The sequence below is a fragment of the Musca autumnalis genome, unplaced genomic scaffold, assembly GCF_047663935.1.
Source record: "Musca autumnalis isolate F117 unplaced genomic scaffold, ASM4766393v1 scaffold_3, whole genome shotgun sequence".
NCBI classification, from domain to species: domain Eukaryota; kingdom Metazoa; phylum Arthropoda; class Insecta; order Diptera; family Muscidae; genus Musca; species Musca autumnalis.
Window position 1 is genome coordinate 107,131,587 of NW_027411866.1, and position 16,835 is coordinate 107,148,421.

Here is a 16,835-nt window from a genome sequence, read left to right on the forward strand (position 1 = left end):
GGAAATATAACGCGTCGGACGCCAGACCATATCCAAAACAGCAGCGGCCGTCTGCAGGCAATTTGTTGAGCACCCACCGACAGCAAACAGTGATAGTAAAGACCTACCCGTGCCCTCATATCAAATGCAGACCCAGCCAACATCACAAGGGATAATGTGCTTACAAACCAAAAAGCCGCCAAGATCTCCACAGCAATAGGTCCGGATGGTCTGGCAACGGAGATGCTGAAAATCATTGGACAACATGGCGCAAACTATCTTGCATGCAACTTTAACCTGTGTCTCAGCACCTTCGAGGTCTCCGACATGTGGAAGGTTGAAAAATAGTCCCAGTAAGCTGGCAAAACATACGCACATGGGCAGCTCTTACCGCCCCATTCCAATCGATTCCATATTACTCCATACTTCAGTAAACATTTCTGCATGGCCGATCACCAACATGTCTTCAGAGCAGGAAACGATACGACTATAGCCCTCAGTTAAGTTACGACAAGGATCACAGAAGCAGCATGGGATCGCCGTGGTAGAGTTGTTTAACGTATATATCCCTCCGATTGATAGCTGTACTACAGGTTATAGGCCCAACATTATCCCGGTTTTGAAAGATCATAATCGAGGACTTTAATGCTCATCATAAGTGCAGCCCTCAGTTAAGTTAAGACAAGTATCACAGAAGGACTAAACATCATGAGTGAGTTGTGGAATCGCTGTGGTAGAGTTCTTTAACGTACATATATCCCGCCGATTGGTAGCTGTACTACAGGTTATAGAAAGATCATAATCGAGGACTTTAATCCTCATCATGAGTTGTGGCATTCTGTCCTCGGCAAAGACCAGAGGGGTTATATCGTTGGCAAAGCAAATTCATAGGTCTACGTTTTGCAAGGATAAGGGAGAGTGTCACAGTTCTTCAATTATAACCACCGTCGTTTCCCTTCGGTCAGATCATCCAATTGTTTCCATCAGCAGACTGTCGGACTTCATCACCTCTGAAGGCCGCACTTTGACTGACTGATCCGAAGAGTAACACAATTATTTTAATCTACAATTTATCAACCAGTTCGGGAGTAACAAGGCGAAGAACATCGTGCATGAAGTCTGGAAAATGGGCAGGTTGATTCCGCTACTGAAGCCATACAAGGATTACAGACAGCAAAGATGAATCGTACAATCCGATTACGTTTTGTCGCTCGTATCAACGACTCTTGACGCTTAACTCCTCCCCAGCATTAGAAGTAACTATTCACTTAACGATCATAAACATGGGTTCCGTAAGCAGCACTACAACTGCGCTGTTCGTCATCTCTACACATATTAGGACAGTGTTGGTGGCGCCCGACATATCAAAAGCCTTTGATACTGTCAAGCCCTCCTCGATGTTTGAGGACATTGAGCAGACTACCTTCTGGCCAAGTTTGAAACGTCATATAACCAATTATATGTGTGGAGGCTAGTGGTACGTGGAATTCAGGAATAAAAAGGCCAAGCCCCGTAGAGTTATGCATGGAGTTCCTCTAGGTAGGGTGATATCTCCGGAATTGTTTAATCTCTACCAATCCTGCATTCCACCCCTATAGATGACTTTAAAATCTTTACCTAAGCGGATGATTGTACACTCTTGGCGTTGGTTACCTTCCCTGATGACCTTTGTGAAAAGGTGAACTTCTATTTGCTCGAGGTCCAACGTTACAAGAGAGATTCCCTAGATCAGCAAGCCTATTAAGTACGTTTAGATGGCATTCACACAAATGCAGTCGATGATGCTATAAACAATTATTGTGAGAATGTCAAGGATTGATGGCAAAACATCTGCCAAGCATGCGATACAGGCCAGCACGACACACTGGATTTATTCAACTGCCCTGCCAAACCTGCTCAGTTAACTCCAGTAGATGTGTGCTTAAAGCAAATCGAGGTAGTCACATTCCTAGACCTAATGAACGTCTGCTGCCAAACCCACTCAACTAACTCCAGTAGCTCCGTTGTGGTTGTTGTTGTAGCAACGCATATATCGAGCCCTTCCCGCGAAAATGGTGTAAGCGACAAAAAGATAATTTTACAGGAGACGGTTTTTATTGAATAACTTTTGATATATCCAAAATTGTTTATTCAAATTTGGTATAGTTCTGTCATTAAATCCTATTTACTGAAAAAATAAAAAAATTGTGGAATATCTTCAATATAACGGTAGTTTGTGTCGCTTACATCTTTTTCGCTGTCACGCAACCAGGCTTTTACTTTGAGAAGTGGTGGTTACATCAAAAAAATTTATTTGAAACAAATAATTTTTAGAGTAATTCTTATCTACAATTAAAAAACAAAGCACACTAATTTTATAGAAAGTATTTATTCGAAGAATTATAAGATTAAAACGCATTTCTTGTAATATAGTTGAATAACGACATGGTATGTAAATGTGCAATTGATGTAAGCGACAATTCGCTGTCACAAACAAATGTACACAAAAAGCAAAAATGGCGCTTACATCAAAATTGTTTTTGCTCTAATTTCGTAACGGTAGATGGCTGAGTTCTAAAAATTTGGGAGATGGTGTGTTGGAATATTCCTCATAGATTTCCGTAAAAAACGAAAATCGAAAAAATGTCGCTTACATCTTTTTCGCGGGAAGGGCTCGATATGTTCCTTCGTGTATTATTTCAAATATCAGATTCTGCTTCCTCTGTATCCAGACTCAATAATTCTGCAACCTGGACTGGTTGCGTCCATAAAGAATCATGAGACAGGTGAGTGGGGTTGGCTGGGCAGCTAAACAAATGCAGTGTGTCGTTGCATCAATCCGGACCCAATACAAATTGAGGCGGCTGCATCGTTCAGATCTTAACTGAGCTAAAACCACTCGTGTTTGCCTTGGCAGCTGGCTTTCTTCTTTATGTCTTTCTTTCTTTAAATTATGTGTTTGTTCCAGTATCTCCGTGGTTACAACCACATTCCTAAACCAGCAGAACGTCAGTCACCACGACAGACGGGAGTAGTTTTTGGCTCAACAACGTTTAGCATGGTGCAGCCGTCTACATTCTCATAGGGCAAGGATTGTTGACACCGTGCAAAACATCTGCCCAGCATGCGGTACAGATCCGCACGACACACTGTACCTTTTCAACAGCCCTGCAAAACTTACTCAACTAACTCCAGTAGCTTTATGGTCACAACAAAACGAAGCAACCGTAATCATAAACCTAAAGAACGCCAGCTGCCACGACAAACCAGAGTAGTTTTGTCTCAACTGTCTCGGCATGGTGCAGCCGTCTAAATTCATATAGTGCAAGGATTGATAACATCGTGCAAAACATCTGCCCAGCATGCGGTACAGGTCCGCATGACAAACTGCACTTTTTTAACTGCCCAGCTAAACCAATCGAAGCAGCCACATTTCTAGACTTGAAGAAAGTCAGCTGCCTGGACAAACCAGAATAGTTTTGGCTCAACTACGTGCAACAAGGTGAAGCTGCCTAAATTCAATTACCCTGCCAAACCTACTCAAATAACTCCAGCAGCTTTGTGGTTACAATCAATCGAAGCAGCCAGATTCCTGGACCTGAAGAAAGTCAGCTGCCACGACAACCAGGCAACCTTTAGGCAAGGATTGATGGCACCGTGCAAAACATCTGTCCAGACAGGCCCGCACGACACTCTGCACCTTTTCAATTACCCTGTCAAACCTACTCAACCAACTCCAGTAGCTTTGTGGTTACAACCAATCGAAGCAGCCGCATTCATAGACACAGATGAACATCAGCTGTCATGATAATTCAGTGTAGTTTCGTCGCAATTTTCTCAGCATAGCCCAGCCGTATAAATTCCTATGGGGCAAGGATTGATGACATCGTGCAAAATATCTGCTCAGCATGCGGTACAGGCCCGCACGACACACCGCACCTTTTCAAGTGTCCTGCCAAACCTACTCAACTAACTGTAGAAGCTTTGAGGTAGACTTGAAGAAAGTCAGCTGCCTGGACAAACCAGAATAGTTTTGGCTCAACTACGTGCAACAAGGTGAAGCTGCCTAAATTCAATTACCCTGCCAAACCTACTCAAATAACTCCAGCAGCTTTGTGGTTACAATCGACTAACTGTAGAAGCTTTGAGGTTGTAGCAAATCGAAGTAGCCATATTCCTAGACCTGAAGAACAGCAGCTGCTTGGACATACCAGAGTAGTTTTGACTCATTTAAGTTGAGCATGGGTGCCATCGTGTTGCAATGATATGCACACCCACCTTGCACTTTGAAGGTCTGCGGTCCGATTCCCAGGCCAGGCAACATCAAAGTTTCAATGGTGGCAAAATACCGCTCCGAATAATGTTGGCCACATTTCCTGAGGATTTCAGTCATGAAAAACTTCTCTACAAGTGGTGTCGTAAGACACCCCGTCCGGACTCGGCGATAAACGGTAGGTCCCATATCATTGAGCTAACATGAATCAGGGTGCACTATTTGCTATGAGAGAAATCCACCTAGTCCCTTCTTGGGTGTTTTTGGGAAACATTACGTTCAGGATGGTGCAACCGTATAAATTCCTAGATGACAAGAATTGATGACACCGTGCAAAATATTTGCTCAGCATGCGGTTCAGGTCCGCAACTGCCCTACCCAACCTAGGAGACTTTCATCATATGAATGGTTTCGGCTCGATTATATTTCTTGCTAAATGATGTGGAACTACATTTATATCGTCGAGTCGGAGTGGCGGGTAGAGCATAATTCTACATCCCTTACGAGGGCTGCACGAAAACTATCTGGCCTAGGCAACACCGCGTATTGGCAGACGCCATTTAATTTTTTTTTTGGACAGTCTGACAGTATTTAGCCTATACGTTCTCGGGACAGTTTGTCATACGACATTGTGTTATGTTGTTTACAGTAACTTGAAAAAATCATTTTGCAAAAAAATGGAATCACAATTTTCGACGTGAATAATCACGGCAAGAGTGCATCGATCAAATTAATTCTTCGTATCTCGATAAAGGACCATCCAAAGCATTATGAAAAAGTTGTTTAATTAATTCAATCAGGGCCGACACTCGACAAAAAACGAAGGTCGTGAGGTTCGCACAAAATCGGCCGTTGTGCCAGAAAAATATTACGCCGTGCGTGAACGGATAATGCAAGATCGCCATGTTATATACCGTGAGATAGAGGCATCCTTGAGCATTTCTTCCACCAACTAACATTTGATATTGCATGAACACCTGGCCGCAAACATGGATTTTTCTCATTAGATCCAGCAAAATTGGACAATCGCTCAAAAAGAGGCTTTTGTGGATTGTTGCAAAGAAATTGTGAATAAAAACGATCGCTGTGCTTTAAACGACGTTTATACGATCATCACAGACGACGAATCTTGGATCTATGCTTAGGAGCCAGAAATAAAACACGAATCGACCGTTTAGGTCTTCGAAAGCGAGCCAAATCCACTGACCAATGACCAACCCAAATACATTAGCTCTGTTCCAGAACTAAAAAGTTTTTCCAATTTTTACCACTTTTTCACATTTTGCGTTCCCGTACACAAAATTTATATGAAAATCGTTTACGACTTTTACAACTTACGACTTTTACCACTTTATAAAGTACGGGAACAGGCCAATTATTTGATTCCAGCATATCAAGAAAAAAGGGCATGGCTAACTTTTTTCGTAGCCAGAAGTTGCTGTAAAAGCGTTCAAAAAATCAAGTTTTGGTGTAGTCTAAATCGGATGGGAAAAGGGTTTCAACAATTGGTTTGAGCGCATGGAAAAGTGTAAAATAATGCTGGAGACCACTTAAGAAAACAATAAAACTATGTTTGATGGTAAATATTCACGTTGTCATTGTTAAGCCAGATAATTATTGTTCAGCCCTCGTATAGCCTTTTCTTAGCCAAAATACTTAGAAATGTTTAGTATTTAGCTGAGGGTTTTTCTGTACAAGACGGATATGTTAATTACTGCACCACGGTCCAGGTGATTTTGTTGACATGGTAACTCTATCCAGGTTAATATGTAAGGAGCAAGGCAAATTTATATAAGGTATATGCATGAATTACAACAACTAACAAATTTATACAACATTGTTGTTATTGAAAATCAATTGTCAAAGAAAATATTGAATAATAGGGTCGTTCCAAAAATTTCTTCAGGAAAAACATAAATACATTTTGAAAATCCTCTAAAATAGAACAAATTTGAATTAAAATGTAAATATAAAGCATTAAGAATTGTCGTAGGTCATTTTTATTATACGTTTAGGATGAAAACAGTATTTTATGGTAGCAAATTTCGAAGTTTCAAATTTCATGAGTAGACCCTATAACATTTTGAAAACGAAATTTACAAAAAAGTAAAAGTGCAGCTGATTGTCACTTCTACTTTCTACAAATATGCCTTGGTAAGGAGTTTTGAATGCCCGGAGTCTTTTTCACGACTCCTGTTATTTAAAATAATTCAAAACAGTTTCCATTTACTTTTGCTATAATATTTTTTTGTATTCCTTGGGTTATTGAGTATATCTTTTGTGTCAAACTCAAACAGAATATAACCAAATCTGTATTCTAGTAAGATATTGAATAACAGAAGAATTCGCTATTCAAACAAATCAGAAAATTTCTAAAAAAATAGCTTAAATTTATTTGTTCGTATCAAGGCATATTTATATAAGGTAGAAGTGATAATCAGTTGTATTCTTACTTTTTTTTGTAAATTTAGTTTTCAAAATGTTATAGGGTCTACTCATGAAATTTGAAATTTCGAAATTTGCTACCATAAAATATTGCTTTTCATCCCAAACGTGTAATAAAAATGCCCTACGACAGTTCTGAATGCTTTATATTTACATTTTGATTAAATTTTTTTCTGTTTTAGAGGATTTTCAAAATGTATTTATTTTTTTCCTGAGGAAATTTTTGGAACGACCCTATTATTTAATATTTTCTTGGACAATTAATTTTTAATAACAACAATGTTGTTTTTGTAAATTTGTTAGTTGTTGTAATTCATGCATATACATTATATAAATTTGCCTTGGTTCGTATTCATAAATTAGATTAATATTATACAAAAAAAAAAAACAAAAACGTTTTGCTGCCTGCTGTGGTAATCTGTTCTTCAAAATTTAATAGTTTTCCATAGATTTGCGTTAGATTTACATAAAAAAGCAAAAACAAATGGTGTATGCATATGAATGAGGAAAATGCATGTTCTGTAAATATACACATGAAATGTTTGTTAAACTAAGAGCATTAGTGTCTAATATATTTATTTTTTTTTGGTTTATTTGCATATTTTATGGCTTTCATATTGTGTTTTTTGGCAATGTTTTAGTTTTTGTGTATATATGTATATTTTTTTAATTTGAATTTGCTTAACAAACTAGCCGTTAGTTATTTGATGCTATTATTTATTAGTTTATGTTATGTTGTTTGTTTTTTAAATATCTAGATTTGATTTGTTTGTATTTTTGTTTGGTTTGTTGTTGTTCACTATAAGTATTGTTTTGTTATCTCACTCACACATTTTTTTGTTGTCAAAAAAAGAACTTAAAAAATATTTCGATTTTATCATTTGTTTTTTAGTTTGTTTTTCATTTTTAAATGCGGACTTTATGTATATTAGTTCATTAGTTGGGTATTTTGTTGGTAATTTCAATTAATTTTTGGTAATTTTAATTATTCTTTTCCTATTCTATTCGGGTTTTTTAGTTTTTGTTAATGTTTGGTTAGAATACGATGGGAAAAACTGTACAACAAAACCATACAAATTATTATGAAAATATTAAAATCGTTCATGTTTTACGATTTCGATTTAAACACATTTTACACTTGCACTTAAAACAGATGTTTTGGGAATTTTGCGGGATTTATTTGACAGATATTCTATGGAATTGACAACTTAAATGACGCATGTTTTGTAAAACACGTTAAATGTAAAATGCGTTTAATTTCAAATATTTATCAAAAATTGTTGTTAAAATAAAAAAATGTTATAGCCATGCCCGACTGTACAGGCATTGTTTTTTATATTTCCGGCCAATATAAAAAGTTTAAAATATATTCAAATTTGTTCAAATATAAAAGATGACCTGATGTATCATTTCATTTTTAATATCTGTCATGCATACAAAAAGATATAAGTACATATACACAACGTACATACATACATATTACATGAATATTCTAAGCATTTTTATTCGTAGAGGAGAAAAAGGGCATTTATTAATAATGCAGGCGTTTTTATTCACATTTAAATTCGGAAAGTTATTATAGCAGGATTTCTTTTTTAAAACCAAAGCATTTTTTGCATTTAGTAGTCACCATTAATGAATTTGAACAGTAAGAACGGCTTTAAGTTCGGCCGGGCCAAACTTGTTATACCCTCCACCACGAATGGTATTGAAGTAAAATGGAACAATTAGTTTCCTTTGGTTTAGGAAGAAGATAAAATACCAAATTTCAGCAATTTAGGTAAAATAATGTGGCCAAACTTCAAAATACCGAAATTCGTGAGGTACCGTTCTATGGGGGCTATATCAAAACGTCGATCTATACCGACAAATTTCTGGTGAAAAGTTTTTAGACTCAAAGAAGACTAAATACTAAATTTCCGATATTTCAGTTCCGTAAACCAAGAGGTACGCTTCTATGGGGGCTATATGAAGGCGTGGACTTTTACCGACAAATTTCATATGGAAAGTTTTATACCTCAAATGAGGACTAAATACCAAATGTCAGCAATTTCGGAGGAATATTGAGGCCACAACTTTTAAAATACCGGAAATCGGGAGGTAACGTTGGTTGGGGGCTATATGACGGCGCAGTGGCCAAAAATTGTCAAAATCAAGTACTTCGGAATACAAATTTATTGATGAGAATTTATAGTAAACATTTCAATTTGAAGGAATTTGAATTATGGTATTGATTTGTCAAGTAGTTTTGTCCATGGGAAGGTTCAAATCCGATAATTGTTGGAAATGTGTATTTTTGTCCTTATTTTACTAAAATTAATAACTTGTATTATGCTCCAAAATTTTAATATTTAAATTAATTTATCGTTCTAAAACAAATTTTTAAAGTTGCTTTGGATGAATTAAACCCCCAACGAAGGCTAAGTACCAAATTTGAGCTATTTCGGTGTGATAATGAAGCTATGGCAGCTATATGAAGGCGGGGACCTATACCGACAAATTTCACTTGGAAAGTTTTATACCTAAAATGAGGACTAAATGGCATATTGCAGCAATTTCGGAGGAATATTGAGACCACAACCTTTAAAATACCAGAAATCGGGAGGCACCTTTCTTTGGGGGCTATATGACGGCGTGGACCCATACCAACAAAATTCTGGGGGAAAGTTTTATACCCCCAACGAAGACTAAATACCAAATTTCAGCCACATCGGACGAATATTGAGGCCACAACCTTCAAAATACCGAAAATCGGGAGGTACCGTTCTATGGGGGCTATATTAAGGCGTGGACCGATGCCGACAAATTTAGAGGGGGAAGTTGAGTATCCCCAAAGAAGACTAAATACCAAATTTCAGCCATTTCAATGGATTATTGAGGCCATAACCTTCAAAATACCGAAAATCGGGAGGTACCGTTCTATGGGGGCTATATTAAGGCGTGGACCTGTACAGACAAATTTCTGGGGGAAAGTTTTGTACCCCCAACGAAGACTAAATACAAATTTTAAGACATTTCGGAGCAGTATTGAGGCTACAACATTAAAAATACCGAAAATCGGGTGGTACCGTTCTATGGGGCTATATTAAGGCGTGCACCTGTACCGACAAATTTCTGGGGGAAGTTTCATACCCCCAACAAAGATAAAATACCAAATTTCAGTAATTTCGGAGGAATATTGAGGCTACAACCTTCAAAATACCGAAAATCGGGAGGTACCGTTCTATGGGGACTATCTGGAAGGGATTTACCGAAGGATATTTCGATGAGGCAATTTGCCTTTTTTACCGAAAGTACTTCTTGTGGTCCAGTTTACAACGAAATAAGATTTTTCGTTGGCAGGCTCATGTTTCCTGACAAATTGGTCCAAAAGCTCCAAAAAATCTACTGTGCTCAACTAAAGTGCGTGATGGGTACGATAGCTAGCGAAAGGAGTGATTGACATTTGTCTAAACTTTGCGTATCGTATTAGTTATTCACACTTAAATCTGGTTTGAATATGGACTAAAATGGTCCACTTCTTCGGATATCTCCCACACAAAATTTCAAAATTTTTCGCAAATGCGCAGTTTAGGGACATGTCTAGGATCGTTTTGAAATTGTACAGCAGGAAGTCGTCGTGGCTCATATTACGACAGTATAATTTTTATCGGGTGTAAGAACATACATAAACACATACTATCGGTATGCACACCCGCCTTAAACGCTGAATGTCGTGGGTTCGATTCCCCGGCCAGGCAACCTCAGTAATGTTGGCGACATTTCCTGCGTATTTCTGTTATGTAAAACTTCTCTACAAGTGGTGTGTTAAGACACGCCGTTCGGACTCGGCGATAAACAGTAGATCCCATATCATTGAGCTAATATGAATCGGGGTGCACTCATTGACATGAGAGAAGTCTCCATTGTCCCTTCTGGGATGTTTGTGGAACAGTTATATACATATAAGTACATACTGACGTAGATACATAATCACCCTGAAGTTATAAATCCAACTAAAATGGCTGTTAAAGGGAGTGCTCTATTTGGTGCCATCTTTGCACATCTTATTCGTTATTCCAAACGTGGGTCAAATTCAAAGATGGACTACATTGGTCCACTTTTTCCGCTACCTCTCCCACAAACATTTAAATATTTGGACTTAAGAACAGGTTAAGACGGATAAATTTTAAACTTTACTTCGGATAGTTCTCGGAATACTCTTTACAACGGTATTCTAGTTTGATTATTTTCATTATGTCTCTGTCGAGCCGACAGACACCTTTTTACTTGGTTTTTACAATAAAATCCTCTTAGCTCCTGTGGTATATAAATATTTTTCCTTATCCACTCCGCTACTACCACCGTGGTGCAATGGTCCCGCCTTGCAGACAGAATGTCCGAATTCGATTCCCAGGTCAGACAATATTTCCAACAGTGGGAAAATACACTTCAGCCTAATGTAGGTCACATTTCCTGGTTATTTCAGCACTGTAAAACTTCTTTACAACAGTTTACAATTTTTACTACTTTTGCCGGTTTTACCATTTTCAAAAGACCATAACTTAATAATTTTCTCTCAAAATAAATGAGAGAGAATTTGGTGGGTTTTTTGCATTAGCCTCTCTGAGAGAGTATTTCCTTTGGTAAACAACGGCGGATGAAACATTTAAAACATGTATCGGCACCACTACACATGACCATAATATGGAGGGTATATTAAGCTAGTTTTTGAGTTTTTAACTCATTGAAATAATCATTTGCGACCCTATAAAGTACATATATTCTTGATCAGGGTAAAATTCTCAGTCAATTTATGAATGACCGTCAGTCCGTCTGTGGTAATCATTCTAGCGTCAACAAAAATAGAGATAGGACGCTGAAATTTTGGGAAGATGCGTTATTTGTTTGTAGACAGGTCAAGTGTGATGATGGGCTATATCGGTACACGTTTTGGTATAGCCCCCATATAACGGTCCCCCCGATTTCAGATATTTTGACGTTTTTAGTCACATTTTCAAACCGAATTAGCTTATATTCCAAATGTATGGGCATAGGTCCATGTTTTGGTATTGCCCCCATATAACGGTACCTCCCGATTTTCGGTATTCTGAGAATTTTATCTACAATTTTTAACCGAACTAGCTGTAATTTAACATTTGAGGTTCTCAGTGGTCACAAAACTTCACCAAAAATCGTCAACATAGGCCAATGTTTTGTTATAGCTCCCATATAACGATATTTCCCGATTTTCGGTATTTTGAGGATTTTAGCTACAATTTTAACCAAACTAGCCGTATTTGGTATTTCAGGTTCTCAGTGGCCACGAAACTTTTCCACAAAAAATCGTCAACATAGGTCCATGTTTTGGTATATCTCCCATAGTTTTAGGTTTTAGCTACAATTTTTAACCGAACTAAATTTGGCTACGAGAAATTACTCGGAAATTTATGTTCAATTACTCGATAATTTTACTAGATAACGAATGTTGCCTCCCATCGAAGCAACTCGATATCGAATCACATAATTAGGCCCAAATTAGTGTCTAGCAGACTACATAAGGACAACGAGGAAACCATTCAAACAAATGGTCAACGACAAATTGTTGAACCACATCCAACAAGGACTTGGGTCAATAGGACTGTTTAACCCATTCGTCTGTAATTTGACTTCTTAGAAGGTAAGAAACACAAAAAAACATTGCCAAATTTGGTCATAGTTTTGGTAAGACGGGTCTATCGTGTTCAGAAAATGTTTGAGTTTTTGAAAAATCTTGGGCAAAATACTTTATAATTAATATTCTATGGCATTAATTGTAAAAAAATAATCAATTTCAACTAGAGTTCCGATTTGCTAGATTCTGGTTGCGACCGGTTTGTTTTATGTGATAGCGCTCGCGAGAGCTCTTCTTGAAAAAATGTAAATTAATTTTTTTTGCCAATTTCTGTGTTCGTCTGTGTGTAGTAGCAAACAATTTGTAACGCATTGAAATCATCATTTATATATATATATATATATATATATATATATATATATATATATATATATATATATATATATATATATATATATAAGTGTTCCACAAACATCCCAGACGGGACAGCGATTCATATTAGCTCAGTGATATGGGACCTACTGTTTATCGTCGAGTCCGAACGGCGTGTCTTACGACACCACTTTAAAGAGAAGTTTTACATGGCTGAAATACTCAGGAAATGTCGCCAACATTACTGATTTTGCCGCCGTTGAAAATTTTGATGTTGCCTGGCCGGGGAATCGAACCCACGACCATCTGCGTGCAACGCGGGTGTGCATACCGTTGCACCACTGTGATGAAATCATCATTTGCGACCCTATATAATATAAATACTCTTGATCGGGATACGATTCTGAGTCGATCTAGCCATGTTCGTCTGTCTATTGTCTGGTATAATTTAGCTAGAACGCAATATTTTTGCACTCGAGTGCATTTTTCCACTCAAGTTCGAAGATGGGCTATACAGTCCCACGTTTTGGTATATCCCACATATCAGTACCTCTCGATTTTCGGAATTTTAAGGATTTTAGCTGCATTGCTCGAATGAACTACTTGCAATTTTAGGTTCCAACCATGAAACTTCTCCACCAAAAATTGTAAACGTAGCTCCGTGTTTTGGTATAGCCCCAGGTATTTTAAGAATTTTAGCTACATTGTTTGAAAGAACTACCCATAATTTGACATTTGAGGTTCCTTACAGGCATGAAACTTCTCCACCAAAAACTGTCAATATACGTTTATGTTTTGGCATAAGCTTCATATAACGATTTTCGGATTGCCAGTGGTCACAAAATTTTTCTGCCAAAAGTTGTGGACATAGGATTTTAGCTACAATTTTTACTGCCATACAGGAAATACGATGGATTGGGAAAGACGCCACAACAACACCTAAAGGTGGCGCACTGTACTGAGTCGGAAGTTAAAACATCTGTTCTCCAGCTTCACCCGTTAGCATAAAAGCTAAACTTTTCAATATTAGTCTTATTTGCGTCCATGCCATAAGGACGAGCAGAACAAATATATATTTTACGAGCGCTTAGAAGAAATATATGGCCGTTGTCCCGCCTATGACATTAAAATTATTCTAACTTTTCGCGAACTTTTTCGGATTGCCAGTGGTCACAAAATTTCTCTGCCAAAAATTGTGGACATAGGATTTTAGCTACAATTTTTACTGCCATACACGAAATACGATGGATTGGGAAAGACGCCACAACAACACCTAAAGGTGGCGCACTGTACTGAGTCGGAAGTTAAAACATCTGTCCTCCAGCTTCACCCGTTAGCATAAAAGCTAAATTTTTCAATATTAGACTTATTTGCGTCCATGCCAAAAGGACGAGCAGACCAAATATATATTTTACGAGCGCTTAGAAGAAATATATGGCAGTTGTCCCGCCTATGACATTAAAATTACCTTTTCGCTAAAATGGTGCGCACGAAGACTTTTGAAGGCAGTGACCGATTTGGTCCATACTTCGCACATCGTTATATTTCTACGAGACATATATCAGGTTATAATATGGAAATATATATGTCAACTCCTTCGGGTATCTCTCACACAAAATTTCGACAAAGTACAGTTTAGGACGCCCTCTCGAATCATTTTGATGTTTCTTGCAACAGCTTGCACTCACGATTTTTTGATTGGTAGGGCCATACATCTTGAGAAAATGTCGCAAAAGCTGTAAAAATCCCTACGGCCAGCAAGAGTAGCGCGCATGACAACTGTCGAACCGAATGGTACACACTTAGCATATTGTAATATTTCTTCGAATATTATACAAAATTAGAAGGTGGTGCTTATAGGTCTACTTCTTCCGGTACCTTCCCCACAAAAGTTCGAAAATATTCCCTAAAACGGTACGCGCGATGTCTCATAGACGGATCAACCGATTTGGTTCAAACTTTGGATCTCGAAATATTATGTCCAAACTTAGATTATGTTCAAAAGTGGGCCCTATCGGTCCAATGCTTGGAGTACCACCCACACAAATGTTCAACATCTTTGTTTAAGTGCCGTTAAGGGTACCAAAGGTACTTCCAGTGTCCCAGTTTACAGCGATGATATGTTTTTCGTGGGCAAGTCCATGTTTCCTGATATAATGGTCCAAAGGTCTAAATTATATGGTTACCAACAAAAATGACTGGTGGGCGCGAAATCTATAGAGAGGAAAATAACACCCACTTTTGAGCTTCAATCTAAATCCATATTTTTGTCGGTAAGTTCATACGACCAAAATTCTGAAAACTTTCTAAATCCAAAAGTTTTTTTGAAACATTGTGTTTCACTTCACACAGGCTGAGGGTTTATCTCTGCCGGCAAAGCCGATTGATACTTTTTTACTTGTTAAACGAATTACCTGAAATCTTTTTTTTTATTATTATTACGACTGAGTTCATAAACTCATCAAGCAATATTTCTTTATTTTACAATTCTTGGTTAGAATAATTGTTAGGAATGTTGTGAGTTAGTAATTCAGTTATTACACTCTAAAGAACTTAGCAAAAAAAAAAAAAAAATTAAATGACTTAATCCATAGGAGATGTTCTTCTAAGTCTTCTGAAATCTGACATTTGAGATTACCAGTGGTCACAAAATGTCTCCACCAAAAATTATGAAAACATATCCATGGTTTTGAATAGCCCCCATACCTCACGATTTTTGGTATTTTGAGCATTTTAGTAAAATTTTTTTGGCCGACATTTTTACTTGGTATTTGGGGCAGCCCACATATAACCGCACTGACTGATTTTAGGTTTTTTGAAGTTTTAATCTAGGTTTTCGGCCCAAATTTGCTGTAATTGGTAATTAGGATTCCCAGTGGCCAGAAAACTACCTAATTATCGTTATTTTTAGTCCTTAATAGTTCATGGTGGAGGATATAAAAGGTTCGTTCGACCAAATTTAACACCTTTTTACTTGTTTATAATGGCATAAATTAAAAAGCAAACAACATACATAAAAAATTCATTTCCAAAGTGAAGTGTGAAGTAAAGCCTGCGGTTATATACATACATATGTATGTATATATATAAACAAATGTTTTCCCCCGCGCTAAAAAAAATTCCAAAAATATAATTAATTACAATGAAATTGCAATGACCATTCAAAGTTAAACCTTGATTCAATTTATTACAGAATTATTTATTGCAACATTTAATAAAATGGTAATCTGGTTAAATAACCAGGAAAAAACCTAATAAAACATAACCTCGATTTTGAACAAAAAAACAACGAAATAAATAATGTTTTATGGAGTTAATGTAATTTTTTTGTTCTTTTTTATTTATGTTCTTTGAACATTTGGTACATTTCTTTTTTGGATTCTCAACTAATTTTGGTTGTGGTTGTTGTGTCACATGTATTTTATTTAGTATTTATTTTGATTTATATTATAGTTTTACGATGTTTTTTTTTATTTTTACTTAATTAATTTAATTACAAAATATATTAATTAAATTTAATGGATCTTGGTTTTGTTCATAGTTTTTGTTTTTTTTTTCATTTAATTTTATTATAAATATCTGTTTTTTTTTTTAAGTTAATTAATTATATTTTTTTCGGTTTTGTTGTTGTACACATGAGTATAATAAATTTGTTCCTTAGTTTTCATCTGTTTTTTTTTTAGTTTAGTCACATTCACATACACATGCCTATCTTGGTAATTGTTTGTTTTTGTTTTAAATTTATAGAAAATAAGAAAAAAAATATATAAAGTAATGACAATAATTAATCGCATTACATTTGTGGGAGCGTATTGTGTATATTTACATATGTATGTATGTTTATGTGTATAATAATTAAATGTAAAATATCATATTTGTGGTCAAAGCCCCACTAATTGCAAAAAAAAAAAAAATTAAAAAAAAATTGAAATTTTATCTTTTTAGGTCAACATCTACACATTTGGCAAAGTGCCTAGTTATGTCAATTGTGGTCAACAGCGTTGGTAACATTTGACCAAACATTAGAAGTCATAAATGTTTAATTGTAAATATGTAAATGTACATACATACATATAAATTAGATCAAATTGATTATCTTCTTAAATATTGCCCATGTTTTTCGGTTTCGGTACAATGTAGATTTTGGCAGAGCTCATAGTTCGCAATGTAAATTGGGGTGATGTATTTTCAAAG